Source organism: Nanorana parkeri, unplaced genomic scaffold, assembly GCF_000935625.1.
Source record: "Nanorana parkeri isolate BGI_ZX_2015 unplaced genomic scaffold, ASM93562v1 scaffold162, whole genome shotgun sequence".
NCBI classification, from domain to species: domain Eukaryota; kingdom Metazoa; phylum Chordata; class Amphibia; order Anura; family Dicroglossidae; genus Nanorana; species Nanorana parkeri.
Window position 1 is genome coordinate 570,819 of NW_017306430.1, and position 18,652 is coordinate 589,470.

An 18,652-nucleotide genomic window follows, 5' to 3' on the forward strand; every position below is an offset into this window, starting at 1 on the left:
CAAACTCCACCTCCCTGCACCATACTAGGCCACATGCCCTCGGAAAAGCACCTTGGCCCCATTCTGATGAGGACAAGGGCCTCTGTTCCACAATCCTGGCCAGGTGATTGTGGAGGGGGGGGGTCTGCGGGCAGGGGGTGCTCATCTGCATCTCGGTACCCCTTCTCACCCAGATGCCCCCCCCCTTGTGAATGAGTAAGAGGTAATCGTTAGCCCCTACTCATTCCCCAAAGAGTTAAGTCAGAAGTAAATTAAACACACTATACTTTTGAAAAAATCCTGTAATTGAACAAAAAACACAAACCCAGTTTGTGACAAGTCCTTTATTAGTAAAAAAAAACCCCAAACAATTGTCCAACGCTGTAATCCTTGGTCAATCATGTCGTCCAGCGATGTGATCCAGCGTCTATCACTATGAACGATGCCTGTCGACTCGCCGAAATGAAGACGACACCCATGTACCCGTCCACTCCTGATGAACTGCCGCCTATAAATGACAGATTTGATAGCTCCGCTCACTAATGTAAACTGATGGGTGGTAGTAATGAATTGACCCACTCATTTGTTTTCGTGCCAATACAGCTCACTGTCCCTAAAGGGTCTGGTATGGATTTGTAGGAGAACCCCACACATTTAATGGAGAATAGAAATCACCAGCACTCAGCAAATGAAGTTAAAAAAATAATGTCCATTTATTTGGACCAAACGTCACACATATTGCATAATCCAACGTTTAGGGACCGCTAAGGGTCCCTTCATCAGGGCAGAGATGTGACCTAGGGGTTCCTAAAGGTTCTGGTATGAATTGGGAGGGGGACCCCGAGCGGGTTTTTTTCAATTTTTTTTCAATTTTTCAACATTTTGCAGGGAGTCGGTCTGCTTCAGAACCGAAGGGTTGCTGCAGCCGAAGCGAGCCAAAGGATTAGTTGAACATTCGGCTACATCCTTCAGTCCTTTAGTGAATAATCCCCATATTTAAAATGAAACAATGAGCGTGGTTGGATCAGCCATCTCTGTGTATAGTTAAAATGGGTAAGAATGTCATTGAATTTATGATGACTACCATTTTTATTTGTTAGGATATTTGCTATAGTGAAGGGCTGGACAAATCCCGGGAACCAGGTAGCCAATGCTCCTTTAAATTTACAGCTGGTAACTAACTTTTGAGATTTTCTCTAGTTGTCAATGGAACTGGCTCCTAAAAAAATTCTGCTGGTTCCTGAATTCCATATTCATTTGTCTACCTCTACCCTAATCATAGTGATTTTAGAATGCTATGCACATTGCAGTACTTTGGCTAATTGTCTGAAGGTATATAACCAACACAGGTATGCTAGTTTTGGCAAATCCTACCCAAGTTTGATTTGTAAATGAAATAAATTTTATTGTAAAACCTAGTTCCCTTTACCTGTAGACTACAATGTCATAAGAACATTGGCAAAAATGTATGCCAATGTAAATATGTAGTTGTAAGGGATATATTTAGGAATATTTCAAATTATAAATTGGTCTCTCATGTGCTTTAATGTAAATTATTCATGACATACTTTTTTTTCTGTTGCAGAAAAGACAAATACAAAAACTAAGGATTAATAATTAATGTAAAACGGGAGCCACACAAATGTTTGGAGGACATATATTTGTATCTTCTTGTTCCATTCTGTAATGTACGATACATATAATATTCATTTTAATAAAGGTACTTGCAGAAAAAAATGTTCTGACTGTACAGACTTTATGACTGCCACTTATTCTTATAGATCAACTTTTCTGATGAGGTAAAATTAATGTGAAATACAAGCGCCAGTATAAAGACAAAATTCAGTTGTGAAACCCCCAGTGTTTGTGTTATAATTTAACCTTTGAAATATACAGTATATTGGTAAAGTAGCATAAAATTGTCCTCCTAAATCAGATCACATGATCCTATTGGTCTGCTTCCTTTTTTAAAAGATTCAGCTTAGTTAGAGGGGTCACTGCAGAGGCTCTGGTTGGTGATGTGAAGGAAATAGGCTCTGCACCAATAAACATGACATTGGAAGTTTTTGTGCAGTCAGCCAGGCAGAGGAAGAGGTGGAGTGTCACTGATGTCACTAATGGGTTACACCACCAGTACAAAGTATAGTCACATTAGAAGTAGTAGAATGTATGTCCTTTTATTGTGATACTTCCAGTATAGAACATAGGGACTGCTTCCCAGTTTGGTAGCACATGACAAACTCGTGCATATTTATAAAATGTCCGGTAGGATTTAGTATCTGCTTAGGGGTTTGTCTTCACTATGGCAGTCAGGGGACAATGGGCTGCTAGAAAATATAGTGTGGAAGGGGAGGAGATGTCAGAGAATGTAGTGTGCATGGAGGAGTAGAAGGCTGGAGAAGGAAAAGTCAGCTGAATGCGGTTTCCAGAGCTGAATGTCAGGAGAGGAAGTGATAGGAAATAACTTCCTGTCCTCGGGGACACTGACATCAACATTTTTATTGATTTGAGATGCGTTAGATTTTCTGTTTTTACTGCTGTTAATGCTTTCCTGTCATGGTGAGTTGGTGACTAGCATATCTCCTGTTTTTGCATGAGTGTTACAGGGACAGGAAGTTAGGGAAAATGTCAGACAGCTACAAGACCTGATCTGGATGGATTTGATTCAGAATGAGATCAAAAAATTGTCATGAGTGAAATTATATGTAATTTACACTTGTGAGTCTCGGCACTTTGCCTACCTAGTGAGTGTTGCTGGTTCTCCTTGCAAGATGACATCCTCCATTACTACATCCCCTCAATAACTGTGTCACTGGAAATTTAGTGATCCAGTTACAGAAATACATTGTTTTTATACAGTCTGCATTTGGAAAAATGTTTCTTATTATGTGTTCTTTAATGGGGTTTATTCTCTCTTTCCTTTTACAGACAATGCTAGCTGTCTTCTAACATTTCTATAAAAGCCAGAAGAAAAGGGCTTCAAATCTGCTAGGTTTTTATTACTATTTCTGTAGCCAATGGGAATATTTTTGTGCAGTCACTGAGAAAGGAAGTGCTAGTTAGAGAGGGAAGAATATAACATTGTCTATTTTTTGCTGTATTCTCTTTACTTTCTGTTTGGCACCAGGACATCAAGTGAGGTGAAATCTTCCCAAATAGGGCTACAAACAGCATCAAAAATTTGAAAGAAATTCTAACCAGAAAACAAAATACATGGAGGTGGCCGGAGTTGGAATTTTTGTAACTGTTAAAATAATATTGTACAGTCGTAAAATGTCTGCATACATTTGATATTTGTTATAGACATTTGTTGAGTTGTGTTTTGTGTAACCTATAGGCCACCATAGGAAGTAGATACTGATCGTAGGTAATGCCTGAAGAAAGTTGGCACTGGCTCTTTAGGAAGATAGGAGAGTAAATGCATTGTTATGGGGAGTCCTACTCCTCTCCTAGAGGGGTACAAATACCTGCAAGTGTTCCATTTACGCATGATGTAACATTTATGCTGTTATGGCAACACCCACTGGTGGTGATACAGGCTCATCCGAGGCGCAGAGTCAAAAACACCAGCCTGTTTTCACCAGAGTTTCGCTGTGTGCTGGTACCAGGTCGCGGCTCTCAGGATCACCCTATCAGGGAATAAGCAGAGGACTAGGAGGCTACAACACAGAGATGGTACACCAGGGTGTGACTAGAGAATGGTCAGGTCCAGGCAGAGGTCAGCAACGGGTAAGGCAGCAAAATTATCAGTTTCAGGTGGATGGTCGGGTCCAGGGAAAGGTCATAGACAGGTAAGAGAGTGGTCAGGTCAATCCAGGTCAGCAACAAAATAGGCAATTCATAAAGTATTATGGCTCTTTTTACCCAAAGCAGGGTAGCTAGTAAGAAGACCAAGCACAAAGCCACTTCCAGGGCTGGTGCTTAAATAGGCCTTTATCAGGGACACAGTCAGCATAGTTTCAGGGAGACCTGGAATTCCCGGCAGGGATTCTGTGAGCACTATTAGAGGTACTGGCAGAAATTCTGCAAGTGCCATTAGAAGTTCTGGTAGGGATTCTGCGAATACCATTAGTAGTACTGGCAGACCAGGAGGTATTATAAAACATGCATTTAACATCAAAAATATACCTGACACTAGGGGGTCTATTTGTAAACCATTTGCAGAGACATTTGTCCTGCAAATCTCTGTGAACATTTGTTCTGTGCGAATGGAGGCAAAACGAACATTCATAGTAAATTTACCTTTCAGGTCAAATTTAACCCTTTCGCGTCCACAAACCTACATAGTGCGTCACTGGAAGCACGGCCCTGTAAACTGACTAAAGCCGACAGGACTCTGTTCATCTTTGTAAAGCTGGCTACCGGCTTTACAATAGAAGCTATTATGATGGCTCAGCTGACGGCAGATCGCTTCTATGTGCCGGTAAAGTGCCCCCCCCCCCGCCTGACATCCCCGCTGTGTTTCCCGGGCTCTGCTGCCCCTCCTGCAGGCAATCTGCACTTCAATAGCTTATTAAAGTGGAAAGGTGATACTAGGGGTGTTTTGGACCCCAGGTAGTTTAAACAGAGTCCCGGCGGCAAAAGTCGCCGGGAGTCTGTTTAAACAGCCCCGATGCTGGCGACGTACACTGTACGTCGTCAGTCACGAAGGGGTTAAAGAATACCTGTCACTGCCAATATGCTTTTACATGGGGGGTTTGTAAGTCCCCCTATGTGATAGCAATTAAAGTAAAGTAAAAAACAGTTTAAAAAAATAATATAGTATAAAATAAATGTAAAAATTATGGAAAAAAACTGTTAAAGTCCCCCACCCCATGGGCGCATTCAAGCAAACACATGTCGGGTGCGTCTGCGTACGAAAACGCTGATCGCTCTACACATGACGGGTATCGCTGTGCACACCAGAGTGAGAGCAATAATTCTAGGACCAATATTTATGTGTATCTCTAAAGTAATGACCCTTTAAAGTGTCATCTATAGACTTTGTGGGGTACTGAAATTTGTCTTCGTTTCACGGAGGCACATCGTTTTTACCCTGGGCATGTTGGGTATCCATTTACTCATCGTAACCTCATCTTTTATGTTTTATAAAACAAATGGGTATTTATTTGTGTTTTGGGCACTGAAAATTAACTTCAGGGCATTTTTCACTAATTTTGGGTTTGATAAAGAGTTGCGCCAATATTGTGCAACATACAAAATTTGCAACTGCCACCATTTTATTCTACAGAGTGTTTGCTTTCAGAAAATATATAATATTTTTTGGGTTTGAAGTAATATTCAGGTCTAAAAGGCCCTGGCAGCGAAAGGGTTAATTATCAGAAAATACCACATTATGGGCCACTAGATGGAGGTGGAGGTGAGGAGCATAGGGAATAAGTATTTTTTTTTCTGATGCTCCTCAGCTCCATCTAGTGGCCATAATGCAGTATTTTCCGAATGTTACAGTGGAACTGAAAAGAAAATATAGTGATAACGTTTTGCTTTTGCCTCTATTTGCACAAAGCAAAGGAGCTGAAGAGATTTGCAGAGTGAAAAGTTCTGTGAATTGCATATAAATAGACCCCTGTGTCCCCTTTAGGATAAAATGTAATGAGCCACTTCTTTCCTTGTTAATACTTGCCATTTAACTGAGAAAACTTTAATTCACCTTTTTCTGTTTAAAAAAAATATATTATTAATTCCACATCTATATAATTTGAATTGTTTTTAACACGTTGCTTAATAAAAAAATTCATTGGCACGACAAGTTTAGCTTTTAGCTTCTATTTCAAGATAAGACCCAAATAACTAGCAGCAATGATTACTAGGAGCTGCAATGCAATTGGATGTGCACAACAGTGTCCTCAAAATAAAAATAACCTAAAAATGTAAGTTACTCTTTTCTAGATAGTAAAATTTACTATTCAATTAACAAATACACAACAAACGAGCACTGTACCTGGACGACACACACATATTAGACCATTTTTCAGAGGTTGGGTATAAAAACTTTGTAAACGATACTAACATATTGTTTGCATTCACAAGACATTTTGTAGCTTTTTTAAGACTGCAATAATGTTTGGAACATTTTATTGAATTTGAGGGAATATTGCCTTTGTTCAGAATGTAAGGTATGCTGCTGTATATAAAATTAAGCTAATCATGGAATGCATAACTGCATTTTTGGTTATATTATCTGCGGTTTAGGTTTGGAGTCAATATATTTGATTAAGGTAGAAGTTTTGTTAAACAATAACCATCATCATAATGTAAAATATAAACTAACCACTAAAACTTTTGGATTTTAAGGGAGTTTCAAAAGAAACCAAATGTTAATCTTACATTAGCACACATGAACCCTTACCAGGGTTGGACAAAAGGGTTAATAGGGTAGGTGCTCATCTTGCATGCATCAGCATGGGGGAGCAACTAGGGCTGTCAAAAACCTACATATAGCCTGTGCATTGGGGCCTCATTCCTACCCACCTTGCCCCATTTTTCTCTGGATGAATTGGGTAACTTGATTACCAGACTCCTGTAGTGGAGTGGAGTCAGTTTAATGAGGGAAGTGACAATAATGAATTAGAAGGAAGGAACATGAGCAGGCAAATAGAATGTATAAACGGCATTGTAGTTTATGTACACATTTAAATGCCATAGATAATCTCTGTGCCTAGGTTAAAGTTGTCACCATGTCACAGTGGCGTTGTGGTTAGCACTTCTGGTTTGCAGCACCGAGGGTTCCCCGTTCAAATCCTGGTCAGGACACTATCTCCAAACAGTGTGCATGTTCTCCCTGTGCTTATATGGGTTTCCTCCCACACTCCAAAGACATGCTGATAGGTCTAAATTGGTGTTGTATGTATGCATGTGAGGTAGGAACCTTACAGTGTAAGCTCATTGAGGGCTTGAGATGTTATTTTTTTAAGTATATATCTGTTGGATTTCTTAGTGACTGTTGCCCATACCTCAGTTGAACTGCTTTTGGAAATCCCAATTGTCTAAGAATTACTATATTCTTGTGTCCCTTAATGTACAATAAAGACTATTGTAATTTTTTTGTAATTGTATTTCTTGTCCATTGAGGGATACAGGTCCCACTCCTCTTTGTTATTGACCCTATGTACTGCTTGCTTTCAAAACTGAGGCATGATGGTTGGAGGTGGTGCTATACAGGGGCTGACTTAAGATTTGTTTTTTTGTTTGCCAGTGTCAAAACATGCCGAAGGCAACGGTATAAGCCAATTGTCTAGAAATTACTACATTTCTGTGTCCCTCAATGCACTTCAAGGAAAATATCTTACGGTAAGTACAAAAATCTTTTTTTTTTACTGGTCTTCCAATGTGGGCAGCACAGTGGTGTAGTGGTTAGCACTTTTGCCTTGCAGCACTAGGAGTCCCTGGTTTAAATCCCAGCCAGATCACTATCTGCAAGGGAGTTTGCATGTTCTCCCTTTGCCTGCTTGGGCTTCCTCCAGGTACCCCGGTTTCCTACCTCAATCCAAAGACATACTGGTAGGTTAATTGTCTAAATTGGCCCTCGTATGTATGCATGTGAGATAGGGACCTTCAATTGTAAGCTCCTTGAAGGCAGGGACTGATGTGAATGTGCAACTATGTAAAGTGCTGCATAAATCGTCAGTGCTATATAAATACCTATAGTGAATTTTTTATGAATGATGACTTTATTTTTTAATAAAATACTTTTATTTATGTATTTATCTGTTTGACAGGCATTGTCCTTTAATACTGGAAGACATGCATATATTTTTTCAGTATAATACTCTTTTAAAAGAATAATAAAAAGTATTTATTTGAATCACTGGAATTTTTTGTTTTAGTGAAATATTTTTGAAACATGTCTTGGCTTTTTAATTTGGCTTGTCAAGCCTTCCGAGCATGTGAGTTTTCCCCCGTTGACTATTTTATATCCATGGATGACCTAGCCATTATGATGGACTTTTATAACCCTTGTGTCACCAAAGAGGTGTGAGATGTCACAAGTGATCTTCTCATAACAAACGAAAAGATTACTCTTTAACGAAACACTCAAAATAAATCCTTGTGTGCTCACGGATAAAGTCTCAATTAAAATGAGATAAACATGGATCAAATTAAATAATATGATATGTAAAATGCATTTGTAAACTATAAAGGCCATGACAGACAAAGCTGGATGAATCATTATATGTAGCTAAGCCAATGTGTTCAAAAGAAAATCCCTTGGACTGGTGCTTCCAGCTTGGTATTGACACAATGCGAATAGGTGTAGCTTGTTGACAACATAGAAACCTGAATTGGCGCTGCTCAGTGTGTGGAATAAAGTTGGCTCTGTTTGAAGTATGTTAATTTAGCCAATTCGACTGTGAGTTGTTCATCATGTGGACAATATATTATTATCCCATCTGTTTCACATTACGCCTTCCAGCCTCAGAAAATTAGTTGCGAGACAATAATAACAGCAGTACATACGAAACATGCTTGTTACACACCAATTAAACCTCTATGCAGTGTCCAATTAAAATGGCTGCTCATTTTAGTGAACTGAAAAGGTTAAGCCATGTCAGAATGTAAAAAATCCAGACACTAGTTAAGCACCCGGTATTGTTGCATGGTTTAAAGAAAAACAATCACGGAGGGCTCACAGCTAGAAATGACAAGTATTGGGAGTATGCGTAACAAAAATCATGTTGACAGACATGAATGAGGAAATTAAACGTGAGACCTGCTAATTATTGGTCATCAAGAAAAGTAAACAGTAAGGAATGACTCTGCAGCCTCTTTTCTAGGGATTTTTTTTTTCTACGGAAACTTGCCAGTTCAAAGAAGCAAATGTTCTGCCTGAGTGGCTGACTCTGTCTGAATAACTATGGCTATGGTGTAGATTTCATTGCATTCCAGGTTTGGTAATCTGCTTTGCACAAACTAAAATGACTTTAACAAAATCCTTCATTTCATTCCATGCCAGGGTTTCCTCCCTTTTTCACATTTTAGCCAAATGAGATGGAAAACAATTTAATGTAGATAAAGGTGTACTTGGCTTGTATGACAGTTGCCCTTACAGACAGGTCTGTTCGGGTGCATGTTCATGTATGTTTGTTGATACTAATTTAGTTTGGTCCTTATCAAGAGTGTAACTGTCAAGCAGCCCTCATTAGGACCAATAGAAACATTTTTATAGTCTACTCTTTTTGAGTTTGACTACCTCCAGTCTTAAAACCTGTGTCATTCTAAAACTACAACTTAAAAGACACTATAGGCTCAATTCACAAAGCTAACAAATCAGGATAATGATACAATTGTTTTTTAAAAAGTGACTGTTATTTCTAATGAGGTTTGAAAATTATAGTCACATGGCTGAAAATAGAGTGCTTTAGGTTTGTGTGAAACTTTGTGAATTGAGCCTTCTGTCTCTAGAGAAGCAAAATGCTTATGGAGGTACAAAGTGTAGGGATCAAGAAGTGCCTGTGCTCTACTACAGCAAATACAGAAAACTGACAAACCTTGGGCCGTTCTGACAGGTAATGCTCCAACACTTATGGTTAGTGCCTGAGCTTTCCGAAAACCACGAGCCCTTACATTCCTATTTGCCCAGCATTATGATCGGATTTATTCATAGCTAATAACAATGTGCAGGAGCCATGAAGGGGCAGGCAAGCTTTGGCACTATGAGGAAGGGCAGAAGCTTTGTCTGTCAAGGCTGCCCTGCATTCTGCATTATCTCCAGGCTTTTTGAAGCTGCTGCAGGTTTATCCATGACCAGCACTTTATCCCTTCACACATTTCATTTTGTTATTAATTTAGAGACAGAGAGGGGAATTTATCAAAACTGGAGCAGACAAAACCTGGAACAGCTGTGCATGGCAACCAATTAGCATCCACCTTTCATTTTCAAAGCTTAACTGAACAAACTGAAGAGAGATGCTGATTGGTTGCAATAGGCAACTGCTCCAGATTTTGTCTGCTCCAGTTTTGATAAATTCCCCCCAGAATATGTTTTGCCTGCTAATATGGATGTTTTAACATTTAGGCTAGTATCCATTATGTATGGATACTTGCATTGTTTAAAAATGTTGTTTCATTACATTTCTTTAATTTCTATGCATTGTAGTGGAGCGGTGAGATGTGATTGCATGAGGTGAGGGGCATGTCTGTCTGCATTCCTACTTAATGTACCGCAACCGTATATTCAGGCCAGCAGTTCCACAAAACAGCATTAAAGGTCATTGATGTGCGCTTTAAGTGTGGTAGAGAACTTTGGCTTGCACTTTTCAGTGACTTTGTTTAGCATTTTACACTTTAGACTCTGTAATCCAGGTGTTGGCAATGCATGTCAGCTCTTTTAATGTTGTGTTTCTAAGTGTTGAAAGCCCTGTCATATAGTTGAATAGGAGGAGAAAGGGCTATAAAGTGCTGCATGTAGAAATTTTATTCAACACCCTTCTGCACAATAACTTTGTGGGAAGCATCCAATTTAAAATAATGCAATCACTTGTGTACAGGCGTTTTTACCAGTGGTGGAAAATAGCTGTACTGCGATGAGGCTGGTAAGCTTTAAAAAATGTGTAATACAAAATATCCATGGCAGTAAAGTATGTCTGATATGCATCTCTATGCGTAGCAGTATCCAGACTGTTATAAACCTTTTCCCAGAATGAATATTTTATGTCATATTTTCGTTATTGTGATAAATGGCCACAAAAACAGGGAGGATATACTGGTTAAGGAGTCAAGGAAACAATGAAAAGGGATGTTTACACCTATTGCAGCTCTGCTTTAATGTAGAACCCAAGGGAATAAGGTCTGGGAGACTGAATGTCTGAATCTTGGATAAACAGGTAATTTGTTCACGATCTGGATGCTCTGACAGGCCATTAAAAAGGTCATATATCTAAGTAAGAGTGTACATCTGGTAATCATATTTAAAACAGCTGTTTTTTGAAAGGAACGCATAACCTTTCTTCTAATAAAAAAAAGGTACCTGAACGTATAGGATAAACATACTGAGTGACCTGGAGCAAGTGCCCAAAAAACAAGATAACAATGGAAAATTGGAAGTAGGGACAAGCATAAAAGGACAAATTTGTTCAGCTGACAGTCTGCCTGAACTACCTTTATTCTTCTTATGGGGTCACATCCATAGATCCCCAATTTTCTTTTTTACACTGTTACTGTTAAAATACAACAGTACAAAATGTGGTTCCCACCCCTACTGAACAATACCAGCTTGGTACCAGGCTGCCACAGTATACCTATAGCAAGAGGGTGACAAACCCATGGTCCTCCTTGCTAAGTTACTATTGACCTGTATGGTGCGTTATGTGACTCCTCCTACCCCTTTTAACATTTTATCTAACATTGTATGTGCAGCAGTATCGTATTGTACCGTGTTAGTCATTTATTAGTACAGAATGTTTGGAGTTTAGGTGATACCTTTCATTGGCTAACTAAAAATGAAAAATTCCTCTAAACTGCCTGTAAAGTGGCAAATCTGTACAATGTATAGAACCTGCTGCAGCAAAAATGACATTTGTAAAGAAAAAAATTACATTAAAAAAAAGCGTGCGGTTCCCCCTCCCAAACAATTCCAGACCCTTTGGGTCTGGTAGGAATGTTAGAAGGGACCCTATTTAACTAAAACATTTTTTAAAAGTGTGGGGTTCCCCCCCAAAAGTCATACCAGATCCTTAAGGTCTGGTAGGAATTTTAGGGAGGAACCCCACCTCCAAAAATGGGGGGGGGGGACGTGGGGTCCCCCTTAAAATTCCATACCTGACCCTTGATCCGAGCATAGGCAGGGCAGGAAATGGGGGGGGGGGGTGAGCGAGCCCCCCCCCTTCCCTGCGATACCAGGCCACATGCCCTCGGCACTGGGAGTGTGCTTTTTCAGGGTTGCCCCTGGAAAAGCACCTTGTCTCCGTGCGGATGGGGACGACTTGACGAAATAAAACAATAAAAAATAGAAATAATTTTTTTAAAACAACCGCCCGGTTGTCTGCTCGCGGCAAACTCCCGCCGCATAATGTCATTTTGACAGATGCCGGCAACATATAAACAATTGGGCGGAGCTAGCAGTAACAACTGGCTCCGCCCAACTGTCTACAGTTGTACGGCATCTGACAGGTGAGCCATGATTAGGCAAAGCCATCATGACTTTGTCCAATCATGGCTCTTACAGAGTATTGGGCCCTGATTGGGCAAACTCTTGCACCTGACCTGGTGCAAGAGTTCACAAGATCAGGGCTTCACAAGGCGCAGTGCCATTGTTAAATGGTTTTTCTCAACCTTCTATCTGAAACTTTTGGTAGACAGAGCTTTAAAGTAGTATTAAACTAATTTTTTTTCAAATATACATTGCCCAGCAAAGCATTGCTTTACATTTTTGCCCAAGCACTTAGTCCTCATTTTTCCCCACACAGTTGGCTTCAACTCTCTCAGGTTGGCTTCCCGGAACTTCCTGTCCAGTAGAAGATAACAAGGCACTGAGCAATCTCCAGCCGCTGTTTATCTACTAGCTTGGAGAAGGGAGCAAGGAGGAGCGGGTAGCTAGTGGGAGGGGAGTGGCTTGCCTTGTTATGTCTGTGTGTTTGGGGAAGCAAACAAACGCACTCATCAATTTGTAACCAGCTCTAAGCAAGGTGCACATGGAAGGGCTTTATACAGTACAACAGCAAAACGTTTCCCAGCATACTCACCAGCCAGCATGCAAAAAAACTTGTCTCACCGCTAAGGTTAAAAATTTTATTCACATATTCTGCAGAAGACGTGTATCTAAACCTCTGTTTTTAACCATAGCGGTGAGATAAGGTTTTTTTTGCACGCTGGCTGGTGAGTGTGCTGGGAAACTTTTTTTGCTGTTGTGTGTTTGGGGAGACGCACACAGCTTAGTAGGATACACAAGGCTGTCTCCATAGGACACTGCAAGGGTAGGGAGCCAACCTAAAACAATATATGTGCCCTGGGGACCAGTTGATTCTGCAGGAAACATTTAAATATCAAGGAGCAGCATTAATTGTAAGTGATTTAATCAGCAATTTAAATACAGTAATACCTTGGTTTACGAGCATAATTCGTTCCGGAAGCATGCTTGTAATCCAAAGCGCTTGTATATCAAAGCGAACTTCCCCATAGGAAATAATGGAAATTCAGATGATTCGTTCCACAACCCAAAAATATTCATATACAAATGATTACAATACTGTACTGTAATATAATACTGTACAAAATATAAAGACAAATAAACCAATTACCCATACCTTTGTGGTTGGTGTGAGGGGAACGAGAGAGAGAAGGATTATTGTGTAGGACGACTTTCACTATCACTAACGGAATCACTGCTATCTCTTGACTCAATGGAATCTTTTTCATTTCGTGAAACCTTAACAAGGAATCTATCCAATGTGACATTGTGTTGTCGTTAAACAGACTCATCGCTCACACAGCTACAGCCTTATTCGGGTGGCGCTTTTCTACAAAATTTTGCTCTTATTGCAAGACATTTGCTTGTATATCAAGGCAAAATTTTTCAGAAATGTTTGCTTGTCTTGCAAAACGCTCTCAAACCAAGTTACTTGTAAACCAAGGTATTACTGTAGCTTAAAACCCTTTTGACTTTAATATCACTCTAAATAAGCTGTAGAAAGTAAGGACAAATGTGTCAAAGTCCACTGATGAGGATATCCTTGTGCACTTTTTTTTGTAATAATGTTTGCTTGTGCAGTGCTGCTAGCCAAAAATGTAAAGACCTGATTGGCTGAGAGTGTTGCCTCTCTCTATTCTGGTCTCTAGGCATTGCAAGGGATTGCAGGAAACCGATATAAAGACAGTCTTAGGTACTTCATAGTTTTAAGTAAAAATGAATCTAATGATTTTGTATTATTTCTACTCTTTGTCATATATTTATTTTCTCACATTATAGGGGCGGGGGAGGGGGTAATTCTAAACAAAGCACCTTTTTATCTTCTTTCGTTGTTCTGATTACATTGGTTGAAGTTTAGTTGTTTGCCCCAGTCTTGTAGCAATGTTTTTATCCCACACTGCATCATTAATTTCCCATTCTTATAATACTGCTGAGCATTATCAGAGTTGGTGGTGATATTCTACAATATAAACCTCTTTGTCCTTCTCTCCTATACACACATACACATGAAAATGCCAGAAGGTAAAGTGTTGTTGCCTTTCTATGCCTATTGTTGACTCATTTGAGATGAGTGATTACTTTACCTTTTGAAAGTTTAATTGGCAGGCATTCTCTCCTCGTTCACTGTGACTGCAGTGGCCTTTCTCCTATTATTGGAATTCAATGGTTTTTGTACTTTTAGTGCTAGCTTTGGCAGTCTTCACAATTACTGAAGAGCTGGTATAGTATATGTTAATAGCACAATGCATGAAGTGCCAGTTTTCAGAGATTAAAGCAAAAATCTTCCCCTAGTAAAAATGACCTTTGGTAGTATTTACATACAACTGGAATCATAGGGTTAGATAAAGTCATATCACTGTTGAACCAACAACTTCAACAAGTGTGTTTGTTCTTGCGGGGGATGTTTGCCATGTGTTTCCTAATCTCCAATGTGATGGAGTAGCAAATGATGAATTTAATCTGCAGTCTTCTGAAATAGTGTTGGCATGTGATTTACTATAAGTGGCAGTAAATTGTATATCTTAAACAAAAATGCTCTTAAAGCTCAATTAACCATCACACCTTAAGGTCCAGTTATGAGCTCCAGTGACACTAATATTGCAAAGGTGCTGGGTCTTGTGTGAAGTTACAAAGAAAATTTACTATAGTGGATTTATTTTACAGCATTGCCTTAGAATACATTACACATGACTGGCCCAAAACCTTGCAGAGCACACCATAGATACTGCACAGCCCATCTGAGACTCTCTATGGTGAGCTATTCAGGGTCTCGGGTGTGCTGGTTAGTTTCCCTTTCCCTGAACATGCACCTCCTTACCTGCCGCTGCTGGGGCCCCGCCCCTCCCAGCACTGGACCGGCACTGCTGGGGTCAAGCCTCTCCCACCACTGGACCGGCGCTGCTGGGGTCCGTCCTTTTTTGCCACAGGACTGGTGCTGCTGACATCAGTATCAGCCATACATACCCCCTTGATGGCAGCCCTGCCCCAGAAAAGGAATAGAGGGAGAATTTTCCAATGAGGACGCTGTTTCCATAACTGTCTAAGAGGCATTTCTGTTACCTTGGAAAGATACAGTATCTTCTTACTAACTGTTGAAGTGAAGGGAATTATTTCTAATAAGACTTAGATGGCAGTAGTGATTAAATACCACCAAGAAAGTTCTATCTGTCCCACAAAAATGATATAAAATTAATTTTGGCATTTCATAATTGGATGAATGTCAGCCAAATACCTGCTGAAATCTAATAAATGGTCTGCCAGAAATCTAGTGAGATGATAATTTCATTCTCTGGCTTTGCTGTACTGTTTTCAGTGTTGTTTTTGGATGCTATGAAGATTAGGAGAGTGTTCTGTTTCTATAAGACACTTTCTGTCCCAGTGCTTTTCTATAGATACAGTACAGTGAGTAAATGTCGTTACCCTAGGACAGGAAAAATTACCAATTGAAAATAAAGGTAAAGAAGTCTGACAAATGAAAACTAATGCAATCACCACATCTAAAGACTGGTGAGCTACAATATATTACATTTTTGACCGTGGGTTTAGATATGCTTTAAATGCCTCCCTTCACTCCCCCACCTTTCCATTCACCTACTGAAGCAAAGAGAAGCCCTGTGTAAGCTTCAAGGTGCTCCTGTCAGAGCTTACACACAGGTGACAGATGTGGTGCCTAGTAATTGGCTGCTTAGATACCCAGCTCTGCATCATCCTGGGAGAAACGGAAGAGACTAGCATGCTCCCCACTCCCAGGAGTATTTCCCCTGGGTTTGGGTGCCTGAACAGTCTTCAAAGTGAACCTGTGATTTGCCCTGTATTTAAAATTATATTATTTTGTATCAGTTATTCTGTGTAAGGGAATGGCAGAATACCATTGAAGTATTAGCACTTTTCTAACAGAATAGTTTTCTTGGCAATGAAAGAACGGTCCCACACCATGTGAAAAAATGAGCAGAAACAAAAACGCAGAATGAACAGCTTCTTGCATGCTAGCATACCTATGTTGTGCCTACAATACTTTAGAATTTTACCTATTTTACACAATTGTAAAGAAATGTAGAATGTACTATTTAAGAATGTTAAATTGGATAAATGCACTTGCAACTGACTTAAAAGCAGACAAAGTTTGCAATTTAAAGAGACATGGTCACTTTGTCCATTTAGGGTGTAAAGAGGCCCCCTCAACCTGCTTATACCTTGGCAGCACTCCCCCGCTTTCCTCTGTCACAGCTAGCACCACAATTCCCAGTGTCAACTGGTGTCAAAAGCAAAGGGACTAGTGACATAATTCTCTAGAGAGACAGAGCTAGCTGCCAATTAGGTGGTGGGGTGGATCTCAACAATATTGTTGGGCTCTTTCCCGGTTGCAGCGCGGCTCTGTGCTGTCAGCAGATAGTTGGCAGTAGCTTGCTATATATGTGGTTTTGGGTCCCAGGCAAACATTAGTAAATGTACTCTTGTGAGCCAAAAGTATAGTTTGGTTTTATTTCTCTTAAAATAAGTTATCTAATTCTGGATAAAAGGTCATGCTGGCCTCTAGCGCCCATCTCATTTTTTGTCAAAACTTATCAGACCTACTCACTTGTGGCCAATTGGACAAGGGATGAGAGAGGTGCTGGTAACATAAATAGATTCCCCAGTGTAAACAGTGAGAGACCTTATTTCACTTGAAGAGAAAAATGAAAGAAACATTGGACATAATAGGAGTGCTGCTAACGTTAGGCTAACATGATATAACAAGTGCAGGATGTATTTCCTCATAGTCTCATCTACAAGTAATCCTTTAGTACCGGGCAACGTTTGTTTCCACAAGTTGACATGTTATAGATGACACCCAATACGCATGGTTGATCCCCTGCAGTTCACAATATAATCTTTATCCTGTAAAATCAACAATTACTTCAGAGGGGTAAATATTACCTGAAATTAAAATTCCATGGTCAGTAAATAAAAATCTCATAATACAAAGTCAACAATGGTCCCAGTCGGCTGTTGCAATGTGAAGTTTTTATAGCACAGCACGTACTTATCTAAGCAATAGCGCCATATGAAAGTAAATCTGTTTATTGAATAGAAAGGTGTGTACAAGCTTCAGAAAACTCTGATTCATGGTGTGATGAGTTTTCAAAGCCATTTTGTCTACCACTGTATAGCCTCAGCTGTACCAACACAATAAGCTGTAGTTGATTTTGGCTATGGTTGCATGACGATCAAACATATCAGTACTCTGTTTCATATGCTTTTATTCCGAATGAGTTTCTTCCAGACAAAAGACAATTTACTGAAATTATACGTTCCACAGTCTTCAACAAACTGTTAGTAAGGAATATGTTTAATCCAATATTAACATTATTTACAACGATCTAGTGGGAGAATCTTGATGCTGGAACCCTATTACCACTGCACAGATTTGAGGGGGTTTGAAATGCTCTTGATTCTGTATCACACTAATATGATACCTGTATTGGTATATATGAATTAATATGATACCTGTATTGGTATATATTAATTTCTTAAATGGACCACAGATAAAGAGACAAAAGCTGCCCATACACCTTACAACCTTCGCACGACTTTCGTTGTGCGATGGTTGTAAGGTAATCTCATACGATCTGCCAATCTTGGACAGGCAGATCGTACTTGCGATCATCACAAGCCCTCCCTGCTGAACGGAGGGCTTTTCCGATGATTCCAATGCTGAGCGGGCAATGTGCGCTTGCGTACACCAGCCCGTTCGGCATTTGTCTTCCGAGCACACCATTAACCCGCCGAAAATCGTCCGATTTTCGGCAGGTTTTCAAGCGTACTCGGCCAATCCCAGTCCAGCAAATCAAACTACTCCCTTGTTGCCACTGACTGCCCTGTATATAATGCCCAGGCCTTAGGAGCATGGGGGGAGATGGGAGGTAACGTTTTTCCTACAAGCACACGCTAGTCTACCGCTGCCCAAGTTGAGAGTGGGTTGAACACACTGGATCATATAAACAAACGCTCCTTGCGTTCTGGGGTGGGAGGGGGTGTGGTGGTTCCATTCATGTCAATGGCACTGCAAACATGCCTCCCACCCACACTGGAACGTGTGGTACCACAGTGCACTGGGGGGGTTTGTAAAAACTGGTGCAGCTGTGCATGGGAACCAATCAGCTTCTCTCCTCAGTTCAACATTTGAAAATGAGTGAGAGGTGCCGATTGGTTGCCATGCACGGCTGCTCCAGTTTGATAAATTTCCCTCACTGTGTTCTAGTGCAGTGCAATCACACAAAAAATAGTGCATGCCTGATTTTTTGCGATCACACCGCACTGGTGCGCAGTGCATTGAGGTACCACATGTTCCAGTGTGGGTGGGAGGCATGTCTGCAGCACCATTAACATGAATGGAGCCACCACGCCCCCTCCCACCCGTTGTGCCTGCCTGATCTGTGGCACAAGAATGTTTATACAGGTGGGACTTGTTGGAGGGGCTTGTATATGGGCGGATCACAAGGGGGCCCCATAACCATGTATTGCCCGGGGGCCCCATGTGTTGTCAGTCCGCCCCTGCTGGTAGCTCAA